The sequence below is a fragment of the Coturnix japonica genome, chromosome 32 (assembly GCF_054131305.1).
Source record: "Coturnix japonica strain WE chromosome 32, WE-NBRP24, whole genome shotgun sequence".
In the NCBI taxonomy this organism is placed as follows: domain Eukaryota; kingdom Metazoa; phylum Chordata; class Aves; order Galliformes; family Phasianidae; genus Coturnix; species Coturnix japonica.
This window is the reverse complement of record NC_140694.1, coordinates 1,662,788-1,685,090: the sequence shown is the minus strand read 5'-3', so window position 1 is coordinate 1,685,090 and position 22,303 is coordinate 1,662,788. Positions and strand designations below refer to the sequence as shown.

At 38.1% G+C, this 22,303-nt stretch overlaps 1 protein-coding gene across 14 annotated transcripts in view; it reads left to right on the top strand.

Moving 5' to 3' along the window:
- The window catches only part of LOC146755445 (rho GTPase-activating protein 32-like), a 329,502-nt gene that overhangs the window by 228,434 nt on the left and 78,765 nt on the right, over positions 1-22,303 (top strand). For 3 of the 14 annotated variants that reach the window (XM_085525583.1, XM_085525580.1, XM_085525574.1), the window contains exon 1: positions 18,330-19,100. The exons of 10 other annotated variants lie outside the window; for them this stretch is intronic. The gene's annotated coding sequence lies outside the window, so the exon portion shown is untranslated. Of the gene's footprint in view, positions 1-18,329; positions 19,101-19,854; positions 19,921-22,303 lie in introns of those variants that run through there. One more of the 14 variants, XM_085525576.1, reaches the window with a different exon arrangement.

Here is a 22,303-nt window from a genome sequence, read left to right as displayed (position 1 = left end):
GGGAAGAGTTGTGTGCCCACTATATGTTGTGAAATTGTAAGCTGTACATATAAACACTCTGGAGGAGGAAAGAACAAAGTTAAAATCACTTAAAATATGCTTTCTTTCAGTAGCATTTTTTTTTTTCCTCCCCAGAAAGGAAACTATATATTTTCTTTGATTATATGTCTTTTCAGCTTGCAGTAGTACAACTCATGCACAGAAAGCATGTAGATAAAGGAGGGACAAAAGCTAGGTGTCACTCTTCTACCAAACTTTGTGGATAGTAAAGAGAAACCCCGCTGAAGGCATCTGGAGTTTCATGTCCTCAGTGACTGTTTGTCGCGCTAGATTAAAGACAAAAACAGTGGTCAGTGGGTTAGCAAGCACTGAGTGATTTCTATGCTGTTGCTGGAATGAGATTGGCAAACTATCTTAGAATGGTCTTAGGTGTAAAACTATGTTGGCTGGACCGGAGGCCCTTCCGTTGTTATTTATGCTCTGTGAAGTTACTGAGATGCCAAGTCTGTTGTCTGAGTGCTCTGTAGATGTTTGTTTAGTTTCAGCAACAAAGTTATCTTGTTTATTTAGGCTAGCACTTGCTTTAGGTGGTATCTAAAAGGGGCAGGGAGGAAAAAAGCTGATCTTTGGAAATAAACGCTGTATTGTGACCATTAGTAGCCTTCGTTATCCACTTTTTGTACACAGAAATTTCCTGGGTTTCTGTCATCCTCATTCCAAAGCTTTGTTAATATACTGCCATGAAAATGAGAGATTCATACACGTTGACATAATTAATGAAGAGGCAGGCAGTATGCTCTACCAATTAACACCACAGGGAAAAGTAAAATTGGCTCCCTTTTTGTGCTTGTGCCGAAGTTAAGAACTGTAACACACAGCAAGTAAATAGAGATCCTTTTAATGAGCTGCGAGATAGAGCTGAATAACTCTGAAAGGATGTTGGATAAACATCACCAACTAAGGGTAGCTGATGAGCTTAGTTAATTTCTTCAAGGGAGGGGCCTTGTCACTGAATGAAAACAGTGCTTGTTAATAATAGTTTTTTCAGTGTAGCTTTTAGACACATTGAAAAAGTTAAAAGCACTTCAGAACAAATATAGAAAAAAAAAAAGATTGTTTGCTTGGTTTGACACCAAGTTTGTCGGAATTCAGCTTCTCCACTGATATTTCTATACATGCTGTTTACTTATAATAAAAACTTGACTCTGACTCAGGTTCTGAATAGCCCAGCCATCTGGCAATAGAAGACATCACTCAGCCCTGATGGTTTTTTTTCCACCTGTCCCGGAAGTCCTAATATTCAAAATAATAGGGAAGAAAAGGGATGAAGTTATTCTGTGATTTATTTGAAGCATTCTGCTCATCTTGAAACGTGTGTAGGAACTTCAGAGCACTTCAGGTCAAAACTCTTTGCAAATAAATAAATAGGACAGTTATCTTTAAAGAAACTGAGAACCTTTTTAGTAAGATGGAAAGTTTTCAAAAACAGTTCAAATTTTAAGTTTCCCCCCTGTTTCTAGGGGGGGGGAAGGGAATGGTGCAGGCTTAAAATTGGTATCCATTAAGCTAGGAAGTCCTCTTATTTCTATATGCCTATATCAAATGATTCTTGTATATGAGACATACTTATCTCTAATCTTTCTTGCTTATTCTCCTTGTGTACCTATTACATTGTCTAATCTTTTCCTGTTCCTAGTTTTCATCGTAATCTCCCATCAATTTGTGATCTTTCTATTCTGCCCTATAACTAATTTCTCTCCCTTTAATAATTGTTTATCTACTCATGTCCTTCAGAGCATTTAACGCACTCTGTTCTGTCCTTGCTAATGGGCCATAATTTATGTTTGTTTTTTTTTTTGTTTGTTTGTTTGTTTTCTCTGAAATTAAGAAAGGTAAAGAAAACAAATAAAGCTCTCTGGAATGGTTCAGAAGAATTTTTGTATAAGTTGTGAAGTGGTACCAGCACAGGAGACTGTTTGGATAGGAACATGCCAGCGTCAATAACGCACCTCATTTTGTTTACATGAAACAAATTTGGAATTTACACAGAAAGCTAATGGAGTCTCTGGTGTCTTGCAGATTTCCTTGGCTTTATCTCCTATGTATAATTAATGCGAGCAAGTGAGTGAATGAGCACTTTTCTGTAGGAGCCAATAGGCAAGTATGTTAGGAAAATGAATGAACTGCTGAGATAAATTGCGAAGCTGCCCTCCTGAATATCCAGTTGAGGAACTCAAAAGGAAGTGCCATTGTTTTTATATCCAAAGGATTTATTTATTAAACATTGTTCATAATCTAAATAACAGGTTGGACTGAAAATAATTCTTTATTATCATTGTACTAGTCCTAACAATTGGAAGCTACTAATTACTGTAACAGAATAATTCATGTGAATATTGATCTCAGCCCATTCAGTTAGCTTGTTAGCATTCTGCATAATAATGGCCATTTCCAATAATAAGTAGAAAAATATACAGTGGTTCACTTGGCAGCAGGACGATTTAAATGAAAGTTTCGTATCAACTGGATTTTGAAGGAAATAATCATTAACACAATGCATTAAAATAACTTACTTTGCTTTGAATTTTTCAAGTAATTTTTGAGATTATATCTCATTTGAATCTACTTTTTATTGATATGTGTTTTACCAGAGTGCTTCTTATCAGTACTCTGCTTATGACTAGTTTCCTGAAGGGAAGAAATAACACGTAGATCATATCTATATCTATCTTTTCTTTTTTTTTTTCCTGGCCAAGTTTTAGAAATATTTTCAATCTGTTGGACAACTCTGTCTGCAGATCTGCTGTTATTTTGACTACCACTACTGTAACATCTGGCAGCGTTGATGAAAAGTGTGAAGAAAGTCTTATGAATGATAAAATGAACAGGGAAATAAAGGAAGAAACATCCAGAGTACACAAAGGAAAAAATAACTTATCCGCACATTTTATGTTCAGGTTCAAACAGAGGTTTATTCTTTGTCATTTTAGCAAGAAATCAATGGGGAATACATAATTTTATTTTATTTTATTTATTTATTTTTTAGTGTCCTAGAGTTCACAGCAAATGGTCACCAATAGGATTCTCAGCTGCCACACAGTCTGGCTTAGCTCCTTTCTGCTCCATGGCTCCCAGTTGCATTCAGCCTATTGATGATGTGATGCCATTTTTTTGGATCTTTGCCCATCTGTTTCATTAATTACTGTCATGTAAATTGATATTTCTAAACTAGAGACTATGCTGTTGTGCAGTTGCGCGTTCCGTATATCTTTCATGATATATTAGAAGTTTACTGACTTGTTACATTGGAATATGAATGTTTCGTCAGTTTTCACCAATATATATAATATGACAGTATGAACTTTTTTGAATGCTAGAGGAGAGATTATAATAGTGTAACCAAATTTTGGAAATGCTTGTTTTTCGCACTGTCAGTAGAGGTAGTTGCAGTGCTTTAGTGCTTTCTTCAAGGTCACAAAAGAAAAGTATGCCCTTGAATGAAGTATTTGTATTAGTAAGTTTCGGCAGTTGTTTTTCAATTGTAAAATACATGAAGGAGTTGTTTGTGCTATCCAGGTTACCCATAAGCACAAGACTATTGTAAATTACATCATCACGTACATCAGCTTGAGTACAAAGATTTCAGGAGGATTGGGAAGAGCACAGTTCTTTAAGAAATTAAATAGAATCAAAGGTGAGGTAGAATAAACGTGGCATTCAGCAGCGGGCAACATTCTATCACCGAATTAACCCATTAACGAGCCCAGAGGCAACTGCAAAGAAGCCAACACAAATGTCAGTAAAGTATGCCAAAGAGCCAGATGCCATCAGTAGAAATTAACTTCCATGGATTGGCATCCATATCTTTTGCCTGTCATTCAAAGACAAGGAAAAGCTAGACAAGTATAATTAGCTGCGGTGTGTATAGAATGTGTTTTCCCTTTTTGCCTTAGCTTCAAAGCAATTTTCTAGACTAACTTTCATCAGGTGTATTAATAATAAGTTTAGGAAGGATATAAGCTATTTATGTAGACATATATGTATTCCTATGCATGTGTAAATATCTGTTTCAGCATTTGGGTTGGACAGAGCAGGAAGAAGAGGAAACTGTGAAAGGAGGCAGTAAAACATGTGAGCTGCTCCAAAAATAATGCCTCCTATTTTATGATGTTGGCTCACAACATCAGAAGTGGAAGTTAGTGTGTTGGCAGTAGAGGCTGAACCTTCCTAACAGTATTTCCTTAAATTTTCTTGCCATGTGACAGATGGCAGCAGAAGGGTGCTCTGACAAATTGGTGTCTGACATGGAAGTACGTATGGAAAAAAAAGGTGTGGAGTTGAATTTCTCCGTATGGAAAAGGTGGCATTCACTGATGCTGCCATCATCTTGTTGGAGACCAAAGAGTGGATGTGAGCACGGTGAGGTGTTGAGTGGTGTATTTCAGCAGTAGTGACAGTGGATCTTCTCTGTTGGTACAGATTTTTACAAGCACAGCATGCAGGCTTTTGTTCTTCTCTGGTAAAAATGCACACCTAGCAGTAGTGACTGTACTGAAAAATAGGTTTTTATAGCTGAGTATTTGCTCTATCAGACATTGATATTGTGCTCTTTTTATCAGTTGTAGTTTCCATGGAAATAAATAGAGGAGGCATTACTTCTGGAGAGACCTGCATACAGAACGTAGTAAAACCAGATCAATGTACAGTAGAATTATGAAAGTAAATGTTTATCTTCCATCCATTCTAGTGTTTTTTGTTGTAGTATTTTCAATCATCTGAATTTAATAACTCTCTCTGAGTCAGATCTCCTCTGTTAATAAAGGAGTTTTTTACGTGCCTTCTGTTTGCAATGATATTCCTTACAACAGATGCATAGAGGTAAGATTTGGTAAATTTAGTTTTTATATCTTAAACTGAATTCATATGTATCCTTATGTCCTTACAACTGCATCCAAATAGTTATTATTTGATATTTTTATTAAAAACAAACAAGATTTTCTGTCTGTGTTGTAAGTAGTCAGATTTTTCTTCCTTTTTGGCAGTTCTACAGTATTAGGAAAACTGTTTGCAATAAGTTGAGTTGCCTCCAGTGATGGTGAGGCCACTGGAAACTGTATTCTGAAACACTGAACTGATAGTCTTTTAGTTAACATGTATGTACAAAAGGTGTGTCATCATTTGGTTGGCTGTGTGTATTAATTAGGTGAGGAGGGTATGCATTGTGACTTTGGATAATTCTCATTTCTTCTGTTTCCATGTCTATCTTCTCTGACATCGTTGCAGAAAATAGAGTTTCTGTGAATAGTCAAAATCTCTTTGAGTTTTTTTTTAAGTGAGATTACAACAGTAATAAATATGACAAGTGCGAACTAATTCACAAAAATGTACAACTTAAAGACATACTGATTAGAAAGAGATAATTTGAGGTGAACTGTAGAGTTAAAATATTATTTTCCAAGACTTAAAACGTCTCCCAGAAGATTGCTTTTATGATTCAGCTTTCAAACATAGTTGCCAAGACCCAGTTTAAGGCAGACAATAAAGGTTTTTGATGAATACTTGGACACTACGCTCCCCCATTGATAGAGCATGCCTTCTTTTCGTGTGGCAGTGCAGGATTCTGAAATGAAGCGCAGTAGGTATGAGGAAGTTGAAAAGACTCCAAAAACTGTCATCTATCTGGGAGCTAAAGCATTATTTCCCCTTACTTTAAGTTTCAATATCTTACATCTTTCATGCTTTCAGTATGTACTAAAGCTATTAAAAATTATATCAGTGTCATAGAATCGGGACTGAAAAGTAAGAGCAAAGTTGGAGTTGGCCTGGACAAAGGAGATTACTTCTTTCCTTTGATCTTACTTAAAGCTTTTAGTTCTATTTTTCAAGCTGCAATAGTAATTGCTAAGGACAAGAACCAACAAAATTAATCAGTACCATTTACATCTTAGCGGCAATGGAGTTCCCAAACTTATAATTGGGAGTCAGTGGGAACACAAGGATTTTGACATGGTAACAGAATTGACACTATGGAATTTAAGGTTACTCTGTCACAAGGTATCCATATGTATAGTTCTTCATAGTTCGTTGGGAGTTAAACCTTTCCTTGCTTTTCCTTGGAAGAAAACTTTTATCTTCTGGATTTGAAATTCCAGGTATGTCATCACTGAAACATTTTAGTTTCATTGCTTGTTCTTTTCATTTTAGAGGATTGAATTCCTTTCCACTTCACTTTTTTTATACTTCAGTGCTTCACAGACTTTGCACATAAACCCGATTCATCTTTTCCTGGTTGTTTGGTTTTTGTGGGTTTTTCTTTGTACTTTTTTTTTTTTTTTTTTTTTCCCCTGAGGCTTTCATATATTTAATGAAGTTTTAAAAAACAATCAGGTGCTGATTCAGGAGAAGCTGTAATTCAGTTTGTAAAGATTGAGAAGCAGTCTGCCACGGATGCTTTTATAATTTGATATTTGTTTAGTAACAGGAAAAAAAAGGGTGATTACACTCAGGAAAAGATTCAGAATTTTACTACTATGGAATCTTAGTTGCAGTTGGAAGGGACCTCTTGAGGCTGTCACTTCAAACCATCTGCCCAAGGCACAGTCAGGTACATGGGGAGCAACCATAGAGCATGTTGGGTATCTCCAACGTCAGAAGTACTGCTGTCCCTTGCTCTTCTTGCTAGCCATTTGCTCTACACTGGACACTCATCTTTGTCACTGAGAAGCTCTGGCCTGAAACCAGTACACCAGATGTTGCCTCACCTGTGTTTAGTGGAGGGTTTCTTCCTAACACAGCCTGGGATGCTAGGTGCTTTCTTTGCTGCAAGGACAAGTTGCTGGCTTACATTCAGCTTGTCCTCCTGGACTCCCATGTCCTTTCTGGAAGGCTGCTTTCCAGCCGGTTGTTCTCCAGCCCGCAGTGTGCACGGGGTCTTACTCCCCAGGTGCAGGACTTGGCATTACTTAGTGTGCTGCTTTCATTGTCTTGCTTACTAGGCTTCAGTACTTCACTTGCATTTTTAGTGGGAGCATTAGTTTCTGAATTGCTTTGAGTAATGGACAAGGTCTTATTTTCAGGTTTTCTTGTTCCAGCTCCATGAACTGCATTCTGTGTGCAGTAATTCTCCTGGGTATTTTGCAGTTTGCAGCTCACAGAAGAAATTATTCAAACATCTTATTACTGATGTGTGCTACATCATAAAAATGTTTTTTAAACAGGTCTATTTATAATTACTATTAGTTTTGCTGTTGTTATTTTTTAATGCTGGTTATTTGTAACACATATTTGTCTTTATAAGGTTGTAGTAAGTTCTTATATACCTGAAAACCAAATTTCAAATGCATATTACTTATTTCCTGTTGGTGCATTCTCTTCTTGTATATTTCTGCTGTAGAGCTGCATACTGTAAAAAGTTTTGTATCTGCTGAAGTATTTATGTCCTTCATTAATTTATGTTGTGGCTATGTTGAACTCTTTTAGTATGTATGCTGTTAAGATGTTGTCTTGCCTAATTGTTTTCAAGTATTTCATATTTGAAGAGGTGTGGATGAGATGGATCAGAGCAGTCTTGATTTGCATTTCAGTTGAACAGAACAAATAGATTGAGGATCTCCTTACCAAGGTATATTTCTGGAACAAAAGGACACGACTGAAGACATCTAGTTAGAGCTGCTGGTTCACAGACCATTACCAGATCTCTAAGGTCAAAGTGAGGGCCAGAAAATGCCCTTTAACCATTCTTTTCAGTTTTCAGCTCCAAAGACAGCCTATCAGGAGAGTCACAGACCAGACAAGAGCAGAGATGCTGATATGTTGGACTGTCTGGTTACATCAAACACAGCGCAGGCATGGAAACAACAAACTGTTCCACTTGGAGTTAACTTAGGATAAGTTCAAATCCAGCTATCCTCCGTGACTTCTAGCCTACCTAATGCTGTACAGACTGCTTCTTTAGCTGCAGCCTCTTTATTAGCTACATCAATCCCACCTTCTTTGAAACTTTATATTGCTTATGAACTTTTGAAAGCTTGGTGTGAGCTTCTGTATTACTGTATGTGTTGATGTTTTATGGTATTGCTCCTGAATTCCACCAGTGTCGTTTAAATGTTTTGGGATTTTTTTGTTTTCCATTCTTCTCATCTGAGAGGTTTTACATGTCAAGCTATTTTCATTTCAGGCTACTAGGAAATCCAGATGTAACTCGTGTGGATCAATTTGTGTCAGCTATGTAGCCACATTACAGTTAGAGCTATTGAAGATGAGCTTTTAGAAAACTTCAGATCTCTCAGTGCCTTCAGTTTCAGTGATAATCTGTTCCTAGTTCTTCGAAAACCCCCACACAAACATTTTTCATCCCTACGTTTTAATTATACATGCTAATGAGTTGGAGGAAGGATGAATCCAGAAGAGGCAAAGCTTCTGAGTCACAGAAAAAGTTTAAAAGTACTTGAAACCGGGGGAAAATGTTAGCGGTCCTTTTTTTAGAATGTACAGCACTCTATTTCTGTGGCTGTAGGTTGGAAACAGACTGGATGTCAGACTGATTGTCAGCATTTGTGTTGTTGGTTTTATACGTGGGTGATTTCTCAAGTAAAGAATTTTGCCTTTACTGTAAAAGCCAGTGAGGTAACTTTCCTACAGCTAGCAAGGTATTAAAATATGTGAAGTGTAATTAACGTATAACAAATCTGAAGATGGTTCTTTTTGTTTCAAGGGAAATAGATTCCTGAGATGCAGTTCATTATTAAAAAAAAAAAAAAGAATCAACAAACTGCAGTGTCTGGTGTGTGCTGAAATGATTCAACATCAGAAGTTTTAAGGATCTTCAGACTTTCTGTTTTCATTCTTTTGCTTCTATCACATTGAAGGCTAATTTCTGTATGCCTGAATAAAAGGCTGGTGAATTGATATACAAGCATTTATAGACTTATATGTATAACAGATAGTGATATATTTCATTTGTTATTTATTTAATTGATCCAATCAATTGTTACAATTCGGCATGTCAATCAAAAAACTGAGCTCTGTCTCACTGGAATGTTTTAAGCATTTGTAAAGGTGTATAAAGATACTTCTGTTGAAATAGTGTGAAACGGAGTTTTCATAGCATGTTTCGTGTTTTCGTTTAGTGTGATGATTGTGTGAGGTTACGTTTTCTCAGCTATAAGTACTTCTGTGTGAATTCAGGTTGCTTATCAGTTAATGCATAACAAAACAAATGCACCACAACATAAAGCTAAAATGACAAAAGTAGATTTGAAATTGAGAGTAATATAGAGCCAGGGGAAAATGTGATCTAATAAATCCAGCATGAAAGAATGCAGCTACTTGATTTTGCTTTTGTAAAGCTTTTGTTTTGCCATGAAAGACGTAAAATATATAGTGCTGTTGTATGACTAGAATAGGAATAATTTGATGACAGCATCATTTTCAAGTTCATGAATGTGTTTAAAATGATATAGGGTTCTCCTGTAGCTCCCAGTTTAATCCAGATGCCTCACTCAGTTGCACCAAGAGCACATTACTGAATACTTTATTTATCATTCCGTAAGTCCTAATTGTCTAGCAAATTAGAACTGCACTATATTTGGTTGAGCTGCGTTTCACACTTGTTTGAAAAGAAATGTTCGAGGTATTTTCATGTTTCAATCTAAGAATTCCAAGGATGTTTTTCTTGAAATAGTTTCAACAAAACAGATTAATAGGCTTCTGGCACCAATCTTGCAGCGTTACATGTGGTTCCTTTAACAACTGGATTACTGATAAGAGTATCCACGGCCCCTATTTGTTGATATCAAATAAGGTTTCTTCTCAATTATAATATTTTCAAAATCTGAGAACAAGCACCAAATCTGTAACAAAAATATGGCTGTAATTAGTAGTGAGTCAGTTATTTTGCTTCAGGAAATTTTATGACTCAGAGAGGGAGGAAACAAAGGAACAAGAAATAGATTTATGTCAAAATTCACTTTTGTTGACAACAACATGCCTTAAAAAAAATAATAATAATCAAGATTTACATCTTGGTGTGTGTTCATGCTGGCCTGCATGCTGAATATCACAAGGGAGCTGATCTCATTTCTATCAATGTCAAGTAGTCAACTTGACTAACTCCATGTGCAGCACTGCGGGTGTTTTGAGTTGTGAGCCCAGGACTGTATGTAATGAAAGTTCAGACTTCTAATTTTGGTGAGCTTGTCTCATAACAGAGCATGGGATGCTGCTACAGATTCTTTTCTTGCTTTTGTTTGTAGTCTAGCTGTTGATTTTAGTCTGTCTTGCTTTTGTGTTTTTGCCTTTTTGTTTCATCCGTGAGACATTGAAGCTGCAATATCTGGGGTTACTTGTGATTACTTGCATCCGGTCTTCTTAACTATTCTGTTTTTCAGTGGAGACAGCTCAAGTATTAGGTATTTCTACGTTCCTATTGCTATGTATGATTCTCAGTGCTCAGCAGTGCTCCTTACCAGAACCAAGGAATGCAGCTTTGGTGCCAATAGTGTTGATTTGTAGGAAAAAATGCAAGGCCAAATACTTAAACTGTGTCTCATACAACTGAGTACAGTGCAGCATGTTTTGCATCCTAAGGGCTGAACTTGCCTCAGGCAGGGAAGTGGTGGTGCACACACTAAGGTGTGTGTGCATGGCACCGAGCACTTGTGATTGGTTGTGTGTACATTACCTGGTTTACTTTGACTGAGATCACACACAGCATCTGATGGCAAGTCAGTACCTGTGTGAAATTCACAGCTGGCCATCCTGCAGCAGAGCTGCCCTGCTTGCAAGTGGTGCCTGTGATGCTTGGTGAGGTGACAAAGGGTTTGCATTGTTTTAAGGGAGGCACTTGAAGTACCAGTCCCTGCAGATCAGAACTGACACAAAATACTGCTAGCATCAGAAAAATTTAACTCTATGTTTAGTTGTAAGGAGAATGCAGTATGTGAGAATCTGATGTTAATAATATGACTACTTTAATGCAATTAATCTTTAAGTACCTTTGTCTCCATAATGCAGTACAAGACATATGCAGGATGATATTTTTTTGATGTATGCAAGCAGTGGGTATCATAGTGAAGAAAATAAGAGCTGTAACTTCTGGAGTCTTGGCTTTGTATTGCTTCAAATGACCACTTCAAAATACATCATCAATGCTGTGCTATCCCTTCATTTAAATGCAGTATTAGTTGTTAGTTCAATGTACACTTGTTCTGCCTTGTTCTCCTGTAGTAGAGCGTGTTTTGGAGAAGATCGAAAGTCTGCTGCCTCCCAAACATCTATGGAAACCTGCATGTGCTGTTAGCCCTATTGAGAGGAAGGCACAGTGTTGCCCATGTTAGCTTTAACTTAGCTACCTGTTCTAGTAATAGTAATGTTTCCATGTAGGGGTATCTGATTATAAGTATAGAAAGAATATTGACAGAGGTCTTGAAGAGTTTCAGGTAATAAATCAGGTTATAAGTGATGAGTAGAAACAGATTTTTATGCCAAATGTTGAATGGTCCAATTCCTTGGAAATTAAGGATGATAGATTTGAACTTAATGCAGAAAGAAAAAGAAGTGATCATAGTGACAAGAAGCAGCAGCAGAAGAAAAAAAGAAAAGAATTCAGCGGTATCAGTGTGAGTTTCCCATCAATAAATAAATAAGGTGTAAGAACTGCAGAAGAGGCCACTATAACAAGAGAGGGTTGATTTAGCATTGTCAAAGGAAAATAACTGTTAGGAGAAAAGTGACCGCTTGCTTTGAAACCAGTGGGTAGAATAAACTGGATAAAAGGGGGCAAAATATTGACTCAATATAAAAATGAGTTTCCTTACACAGTACTTGCATTGCTATCTCAAGGGCTCAGCAAGAAGGCTCATACAGAGGGCTTTATATCAGTTTTATATGTAAAGCTGCCTGTGTGGCAAAACATGTCATTGTGCAAGGGTGACACAGAGCCCAAGGTCTTCAGCTCCAAAAAGCTCTGTCCTTCTGGCTTTTGCCATTGGGTTAGTGTTGTGACAGCTCACATCTTTCTGCTGGAATAGTCATTTGGAGAGATGTGTGTCTGGCTACTTTGGACATCCTGGAAAGAGCTCTGCATCAGCTGAAGCTCAAAGCTACAGCAGATTCTATTTCAGTTTTCATGAGCTGCATCCATCTCCTTTGCATGGAGGTGAGTATTTAACTGGAACTCTTCAGGCTTGGCTATGAGAATATTAAGATCTTTTAATTGAAAGTCAGATTGAAAAGTCACAAAAAGTAATCAGAAGGAAAGTCTAGATTTTGAAGAGCCATTGAACTAAATCTGAAACTGACTTAGTCCATCTTAAGCAGTAGTGTCTAAATGCTGAGGAGCATTTTGAGGCTTGCTGGTAGAGATAACTGAATTCCCCTAAGGAGCTGTGGAGGTGTTAAATTTTGCAGTGGAGGGATCGCATACTTGTGAGCGGTGGGTAGGCTGTAAGTGGTAGCACGTGGTAATCAAGTCTTAAAGACTCAGCTGTAGTTAATGGAGGATTTGTTGGTTTGATACATGAGCATGTTAATATTTAGCTGTTGTACATGAAAATGAGCTCCCGAATTGTGGACTAAGTCTGGTGGATTTAGATTCAGGCAGAATGTATGAGAGGTACCCAGTTGTAGACAGAATAATAAAGAAGTGATTTCATTGTAGAAGGAAACTGCGCTGATGTCCAGTTAATTTAATTCCTAGCAAGAAACGATACCACCTTTACAAAATAGCATAATTAATCCATCATTTATTCTCCTTCTGAGATAAAACATTCAGTTAATGTTTTTAAGAGACTAATAATCTCATGAAGAACTATTAAACAAGATGTGTTTACGTTGCCCTGCTATGTATACTTATAGTCACGTTTGATATTTCTTCCTCTTTTCATTACCACAGTATGAAAACAAGCTCACAATTCACAGGCTTCTGCCACTTATTCCTCGCTCCATGTTAATTTTTTTTCCTGATGTGCAAAAGCAGCAGTTTTAGATGCGATGGTGCTAAAGAAGGAGTAAAAGCAGTGCAATTATGCATATATGAGTATATATACTTTGTGTATATATATGTAAATATGTATTTATATTTATGCACAAATCCATTAAGCAATATTTATTAGAGAATTTGTGTGATGATTTTAGCTTGGTATAAATGTACTCAGTGTGAACAAAATGGAAATCATGGTATGTATATGTCAATATAAAATGAAGGAAACAGAATTTTTATACAGAAAAAAATCTGAGTGGCATACAGTATGTCTCTACTGTTCACTTCCCCTTTCCTATGTGATCTTTAACCAAGTCTGCAGTGACAGCAGGCCCAAGTAGGCTTCATAACTCCAGCTCAAGGTGTAGACTTGTTTTTTCCCCTTAGGAAAAATCCTTAGGGCTTAAGATACGTAGCAAGTTCTATTACACTTTCTCTGAATAATAGTACTGAAGTTGGTATATTACATTAAATCTGACTTGAGAAAATTGCTTTATTAATAAGGGTTGCACTGTTAGTATTTTCGTCTGGAATTTTGGAAAGAATATTATATGGCAATGCTACCTATGATTCCGATGTCTCCTTGCTAACATTCAGATAGTGAAAATCATCAACATTACAACTATTCTAGTTGGACACGTGGACCAAAGTGGATCTGTTGTATTACTGTCTTTTAAGGAACCTTACTATATGTCTGTTTGGAAGAGCCTATTTTCTGTTGTGACTGGAGCATATGGTGAGTGAGAGCATCTTGTCCATCTGAATGCAGAATGGTGATGTGTTCCAGCTACCTTTATGCTGGATGAAGTGGGACTCTCAAAATATTTTGCTGCCCTGATTTCTCTTGACCTTCTTGATCCCGTCTGTTTGTCTTTCCCTGCTTTTGGAGTCTGTGCCATGGAGAAAAGTTCAGATAAAGCTTTTTCTTCTCCCCTGACATCGTAATAGCATGATGTCACCTGAAGCCGCCTTAGGCCAGGACTGCTGTGATCCTTGCTCTGCCTACACAGTCCCTCTGTGCAGGTGCTGCTGATACTTTGGGTGCGATGAGGTGCTTCCCAAAAGCTTCTGGCCCTGCAGAACACTGTCAGATTGTCTGGCAATGGAGTGTTTATGCCAGCTGTAGCCCCAAAAGTGCCTATGAACGTTCACAGGGGAGAGAGCAGTGCAACAGCGATCCCAAAGTAACGTGCAGTCCTTCAGAACCTCCCCTGTCCCTTCAGCGCCCAGTTGTGGCTTGGCAGCGACATCTGTTTTTGAGACACAAGCCTCTTAATGATGCAAAAAGTATCAAAACGGTTATTTACTATGCGAACCGCTGGGTGAGTTCGTTTGCAGCACGAGAAGGCGAGCAGAGCTGTCTTAGAGCGAGCAGCAGACCGGGCAGGCTGGTATGAGCGGCATCCCCGCTAGGTGGAGGTGCTGGTATAGCGGAGCGGGGCTGTGCTGCTGACCTGCAGCGTGCGCTGCCATACCCGGCTAAATCCTCTGGACCTACAAGTGCTGCGCTGGTGTAAACTCGCACTAAATTAAGTCAGGTTCAGGTATTAGAGCTGTGTCCTCTCCAGCCTTTTTCCTGTCCTCCTCTTTGCCCCTGTTTTGCTGTCGGCCAGGAGGAGGCTGACGAGGAATGTGTATCTCCTGTTTGGAAGTCTCTAACTCTTTAAGGGCTACATGTTACTGCCTTTGATTTATTTTGTTACTTCATTTCTTTTCCTTCCACACGTGCAGATGTTGGCATTGCTAATGGCTCTTGGCTTTCTGTTGTGAATAATCCATACAGACTGCACTGCATGCTAAAGAAATGAGTATCAGGTGGTGCTGAAAAGGTTAACTGTGCAATAGTCGTTGTAGGTATGGAGTATGAAATACTGGCAAAGTCAGTGGACGTAACACAGCACTTAACAGAAAGAGAAAATTAGTTATTCTTATTTGCCTGAGGTAAATGAGAGCCTCTGCAGTGTCTTGATCCTCGTGCAGACCTGGTTGAGAGTAATGTGAACAAAAACCTTACAATAGAACTGGAGCTTTTTGTGACAAGATAATAACGCTGGAAGTGTGAGCTGTCAGCCATTAATTGAAAAGAAGAGATGGAAATCTCTGATTTAGCCTTTTCGAAAAATAAAAATAGTTGTAATGCCAATGATATTTCCCTATAGTTTCTTAGAAGAAAACCACATAAGGAAGCAGAATAGCGTGTGGAAAAAGGAAGACAAAGCTATTAATGGTTGTTAATAATTTGTCAAAATATATTAATGAAGCGTTTTATTTTTAAGCTCATGTGTTTCCTTTCCTGCTCTCAAGTCGTGGGGGCCATTTTTCATGCGGTGTTAGAAAAGGAGTGTTTAGAGAAAGGACTGCACTATTCTTAGCTTCTGAACTACTTGCCAGAATCATTTTTATACCACATCAGCCATTTTATAAAGCGGAGAATACAAAGATATTCATCACGTGGATAATGCACTGTGCCACTGAGATATTTTCTTTTAAATGCTTGAAGTCTGGAGGCGTATGCTCCTTATAATCCTGTATCCATTCCTATATGCATACACTGGTTAGTATGAGCTACTGCTGAGAGCAGACCAGAGTGCAAATGATGTGTGGTCTCACAGGTGACCTCCTTCAGATCTCTCTGTTGGTAGTGGAGGTTTGGCTGATGAGGCAGTCTGCTCTGGTTTGTCTAATGGTTAAATTTTAGGTTTAATTTTTGTAGTGGAGATACAGAGAAATGGAGGTTGGCTCCCAAATGAGAACAAATGGAGTTGGTGAATGTAAATGGTGCACTTTTTTGGTGCATTTGCTAACGTGTTCCTATTTGTACTCCAGGTGTGTGAGAAATGCTGTTGCTCCTTTTTGCTTTAATACAGTGTTTGTGTTTTCAAGATCGATCAACAGCACCATTAGCTTTTGAGCATTAGCTGGATGCAGGCAGTAGGAACTGTACCTGTGAGCTCTGCTGTTTTCTCTGGGTTCTGATGATTCCAGCAGGCTGATGTGGGTTGTTTCAACTGGTAGCCTCCTTCTACTTGGTAAAAAAGGTTTGTGGTTGTCGTTTATTGATACCTCACCTACCAGTGAGGGCTAAAATACAGTTCAGGTACAGAATTTGGTGTGATTGTAACAGAGCCCCATCAAAGCAACTGGGAGATGTGAGGGGTAGGGAAGACTTGGCAATCATGCCTTTTATAGAATAAGGAAAAAATGACGAATGGATAATGTACAGATGAGATACTGGTGACGCTTGTGCTGCTCTGTAAAGTTATAGGGTAGTGATGGTGATCCTGTCACTGGGCATGGGGCTAAAAATGCAGGTGGTGTAATGCCAGTCATGGTACCTTTGGCGAGCTTGTGGTGGTGCTTAGCATATATTTGGCTATTAGGTCAAACATGGTTCTGATCCGTGTTGGATTTGTTAGAGGAGCATATACAAACAGGGAAATAACTTAGGGAAGTGACATTTGCTAGATTACTTTGAAGTAAGTGTTCAACACACTGCTTTTAAGAGTTTCATCTGTTTTATGGATGTCCTCTTCACTGTGAGAGTGCAGTAGACAGAAGAAACGTTGCCCCACCATCACACTGTTCCAGAAGTTCACTTTGGGAAATTGGATAGATTTACGTGGTTCCAAACTGGCTGGGAAGCATGTTTCCTTTGATTCTGACATAATGTGGAATGAGTTGGTTATCTGCCTCCTTACATAACGTATTTGTTTTTCATTAAACATTCTGATATGGTCTTATTAAAGTACCATGTATTATTTATGGTGTTTCATATGAAGATGAGCTGAAGGGAAAACTCCATCAGCTAAGGGCATTTGCAGAATAACAGGCTTTCTGTGCTGGGAAAAAAAAAAAAGAAAAAAAAAAAAGAATGAAGGAAAGCATGACATACTCCTGTCAGAACAGGAGACTGCTTAAGGCAGAGAGTAGGAATGAAAAAAGGAGAAAGGGCATAGAGAGAGTTCATTTCTCCTTCTTGCTTTGTCTTCCTCTCTGTGGTGTGCTTTCCTTTTTTTTGTGTGTGTGTGTGTGATAAAGTAATTTGTGCTGTTCTATATCAGGGCTGCTCTGGTAGATCAGTCTGTGATAAACTGCCAAGTATGGATGTTTCTTAAGCTAAAACAGTCCCTGTGTTTTAAGTTAGTGTATCTGTTGTTTCAGTATTAATTGCTGAGTTTTAAGTATATTATTTTTGTTGCACTGACTGCTTTTTGAGAAAGAGAATACCTAATTCTGCTGGAAAAGCTTTGGTTTTGCGTGAAGAAGACTGAGTGGATCTAAATCAGTCTCTGAAGCTTGTGTGGGTGCAGGTATGTGTGCACACATGTAAAATGAACAAATCTGTTTTCTTAATGCAGCGCCTGAGTTTCAGTGCAATGTTTTATGTCTGTTTCCAGTTAAGTGGGGGCTTTCACTTGTTTCTATGGGTCGTTTTCAAATCTGAGCCAGCCGCGCTGTGTTTGAGAAAGGCTGCGATGTTATGTGGATTATTTATTGGATGCTGTTAATTTGAAAGTGTTGGTGTAAGATGTGCTTTGTGGGAGTTAGATCTCCTGTAACAGGTAATTTTAAAAGCTTCTGCGGAGCCTTTTTTAGGAAGAACTCCTTCAAAACTTCAGGTTTTTGCTTAGAGGTTTGACCTTTTTTTTTTTTTTTTTTCCTACAGAATTAATATTTCATTCATTTGTTACAATTCTAATTAAACATAGTTGTATTTTCTGTTTTACTTGACTTGTATCTAGGAGGGAAAAAAAGAGACTTTGTAATGTGGGACTTCAAGGACAAGTTGTAATATAAATTATTTGATTTGCAGGTCACATCCTACTTTATTACATGAAGACTAACTAGATCTACTAATGAATAATTATTACTCCATAAAATAAAGGTGGGGGGGTGAACAGGGGGGTCATCCTGCAAGAGCAGAATATTAATTTGAGGTATTGCTCTCAAAGTAAAAAGTAAACATTAAATTCTGAAAGTTGCAAATGTAATTTTTCCGTGTAGCCTGATAGGGCAGTCCTTTGTAATAGACTGACTGGCTGTCAAATAAATTTGTAATTGTAGATGAGATGGGGTTTAGACCAGTTTTAAGATACAGTCTTTATCCACGCCTGCTGCCCTCCCCTCCCCCTCGGTGAGAGACAGCGTGCCACAGCATTTTGTTCATTCCCAGTGATTCTGCTGCAGTGGTTACACCGATAGTTTGCCTTCTCTGTAACGCTTCCATAGGTTTCTCTAGGAAACGAGGTGGTAAATGACAAGTAGATATAAAATTAATGGATATTTAAAAAGGAGCTCATTTACTGATTGTCCTGTATATTTGCTGGAATCCTCATGACTAGCCAAGGTTCTCTCCCTTTCCCGTTTTGTGCCTCTCACTTCTGTTCTTGGAAGGGGAAAGCCCTTTTTCTGTCAGGTGTGGGTCCTGGGAGAAAAAATGTGTGCGAGTGTGTTTGTGTGCGCGTGGAATCCTAACAGGCGCCTGGTCCCAGCTGGGCAGTGACATTAATTGCCCAGATCTCATGGCTGCCTGCGATGCAGCGTGTTCACTTTCTCTCCTTCTCTATCCTCTCCGGGGATTTTTAAAATGCAGTATTTGAATTTTGGTGAGTGGTAAAGACCCTGCCCTAGGACCCATTTGACAAATGAGAAGCTGTGCAGCATCAGCACCAGCCGACCGAGCCTCCCCGAGTCAATCTCGCTCTCTACTAGTCAGCAGCTACTGTTGTGAGACAAGCTTCAGCTCTCTGTCATTGAGGAAGTTCCATTTGCTCATCAATAGGCTGCAGGCTGTGTCTTCTTTTTTTGCTCTCTGTTAAAAATCCGTAGTTTAAATCTACCAAGTTGCCTTAGCTGACAAATGAATGTAGGGATCTAGCGCTGGGGAAGAGAAAGGCAGTGAAGAAAGACTGTTTCCTTACTTAAATAATCAGAAGGAAAAAAAACTGTAGTGACAAGATAGGGCAAACGTACTTGCATGCAAGCCCCCTCACTTGTTCTACGTAGACTTCAGAGCAACACCATGCAGCATCCCCTTACGGGTGCAACCTGCGTGGCACTGCCGAACGTGGGCATGTGTCCCCAGCTCTCCTGTGCCTTGACTTTTATGTACTTACAGCAGGTAAGTTTGCTCAACTTTCTTTTCCTATAGTGCCTGCTTTGTCAGCATCGTTCGGGGGATTTGTAATCGTGAAGCTATTTTTTGTGTGGATCGACTGTATAAATGTCTCCCACTGTGTGGAGTGAATGTCGTGCTTGCACTTAGGAATGGGGAAAGGGATCAGAAAATGTTTTAATAGAGACTCAAGCCTCTGCATATCTTTATTATTATTTTTTGCAATGTCCTTATTGATGCTGTTTGTAGGCTTTTAACACGGTACTCCGACTGCATTTCTCGTGGATACTGTAGCAGAGTTTCAGCCATAAAGGACTGCTCTTTTTTTTTTCACTTGCAGGCATAAATTATACTTCTAATGTAAATGTGCCCGATGGCAATTTTGTTTAAGCCTTCTTTGAAGCCAGAAATTTTAAGTCTGCGTTGAAACATGCTGCTGATTGAAATCAAGCTGATTTTAGTTATTAAAATAATATACAGAAAGCTGTGTCTGTGCAGAATTAAAATACTTCTGTCACCAAGTGTACCAGAATGGGTTCAGAAACATGTTTTGAAATCAGAAAAAGGATACCGATTTCTTAAAGATTTATAAGATATTTCTTTTTTAAATTCATTTGATATCAAATTTGGTTTTTGGTTTTGTTTTTTTTAAAGTATTCTCACCCCTCCCCCTCCCCCCAATTGCTTACCAGTTGTTAACAGCTCTCTGTTACCACGCTATTTATTTGATGTCATAATACCACATTATTATTTAAACTAGGAGTTTGGGATCCTCATTGTATGCTGCTTCTCCACAACGGCAGTCTCGGTTAAAGGGAGTCATCTGGTAGGTGTGGAGAGTCAGCACAGATATGTTTTCAAGCAAAAATGATGAATCCTGGTTGTTGTTTGTTTGGGGTGGGTTTTTTTTTTCCTGTTACTTTCTGTTGAAACTTGAGGAAAATAAATATATTTCTCACTGCAAGAAATGCCTGTGAGCCCTTCCAACTTCCATTACAGTAGTTTATATGCATGTTGAGTTCTGTGAGGCAGTCTCTAACTTTATTTCTGTATTTACAAATGCTCTGAAGACTTTTTTTGTTTTGTTCTTTACATGATTTCTTTATGGTATGTCTTTCTTTCCTAAGGATTAATTGAAATTGATGTAAAGCTTTTGTTCTTCTGCCATCTGTGCTTTCTGATACTGCTGATAGAACAGAACTCAAATATTTGGGGGTATGAACCCTTTTTTAGCTTTTTTTTTTTTCTTCAGTAGTGCAGTATAAACCATTTCTGACTTGCTCCTTGGTGTGTATAATAAAAGGTTATTGCATATATCCATATATGTGGGAAAGGGGTATGTTCGCAATTAAAATTTACAGGAGATATATAGAATGTAATGTACTGAATACTTGCATTTTTATTTATTTATTTTAAATCGTATGTTCTGTGTTCTGGATACATTTTGGAAATGATATAGATCAGCTTTAATGGTGCAGCGGGACTCGTGCTTACTGGTTGCATACAGAATGGGCTCCTGTATTTTGCTGGGATTGTTCCTCTGAGTTTGCCAAACAGCATTGTGAACGTTGTTGGAATGTTTGATGTGGCTTTTGAAAGGAAAAACGTGAATGAAGGTGAGAGGTCAACATGGCCACACAAGGAGCTGATATGAGATAACCCAACAATGAGGTTGGGTGCTGTAATAATCTTCCTGTGTGAGCTATTGCAGTATCATTATGCAAACATGTCTCTGGTGTGGTACTGCTTTAAGGTTTAAGAAACTGTGCAACCATAATGATTCCTCTAAAATAGTGAATTCAATTCCATCCATTCCATTTGAGAGAAAGATGAGAAGTGATTGCTAATGCACTTTTACAAAGTGCTCTATCTACACGATAATTTTTAACTCTTTAAGTGGATTAACTGCTACGCTGAAAGTAATTTTTTTATTAAAGTACTGGCTTTCTTGTCTGCATAATCCCATTGTCAATTCAGAAACATTCAACCTGGACTAATCACAATTAGACGTTTTAGAAATTCACCTGAACTCCTGCTGATAATTGTGCCAGGATCAAAATGCTGTGCTTGTTGCTCCTTTTGATAGCTGATGGCATTCACTTCTCCTGGGTTCCTAGAAAGTCACATAATTATCATCTTAACTCAGATGTGATTTATTATTTAATGTATTTCATAGTTATTTTATGTATTTGATGTAGTATTTCATCAGAACTAGAGCTTACTTTACCTGAATGTAAGATCTTACATAGATTTCGCTTTAAAGAGGTAAGGATAAAAAGTGTTCCATATTTTTGTAAAAACATGAAAAAACTTTTACCATGACAATCTATTTTTACCCCCTCCTGCTTGAAACAAAAATATCACTATACATTTTATTTGTATAGTGAACGTGTAACTATTTCAGTGAGTGTTTTTTCTCACTGCTGTGAAGTTATCTATTGATCTTAACTCCTGGTACCCTGAAAGCTTGGTACCCTAGCAACTTCATAATCAGTGATTCCCCTCTACCTGTGGGCTCCATCAGCAGTGCTATACAGACCTTCTGTGAAACCCATTCAGTCAAATTTTTTTATTTTTTTTTCTCCCCAAATTACACTTCAGATACATCTGCTCGCTTGCACCTCAGTTAAAATGAAGTCAGGCATCTTTATTTCAGCAGGGCTCCCTGTTGTTAACCTCTAGTGTCTATTTAGAAAACAGGGTTTCTCATAGATTCAGTTTTTGAGTGGATCTGCAAAATTTGTTAGTGTTCTGGTCTATTGAAGTTTTGTAATAGGAGATGTGTCTTTTGTGCAAGACTGAGGTGTTACATCCTTAAATCAAGATGGGCACACCAGTCCTCACTGTACATACGTCTGTTGCCACAAGGATGGCTGTGTTCTGGGGACATGCATTAATCGTTTGAGAGGGGGGAAACAAACAAATGTGTTGGTATCTATTTAATGTTGACCATTATTTATTTGCAGAACTAACACTACTGTGGCAGTCTCTTTAATATAAACAAATAAACTCTTCTCCACAGTTTACCCACAGAAGTGCTTTATTACTTTGTCTGGTGTTAAAAACTGTGTTTGCCCTGATATCTTCCAGATTACATCTCTGCATAATGTTTTAAGAGATGTCTGAATTGATATTTATTTTTAAGAGCGGTTTGTGCAGTTCACTCAAGACATTCAAAGCTTAACTGTTGATAATGAAGTTGAAAATAA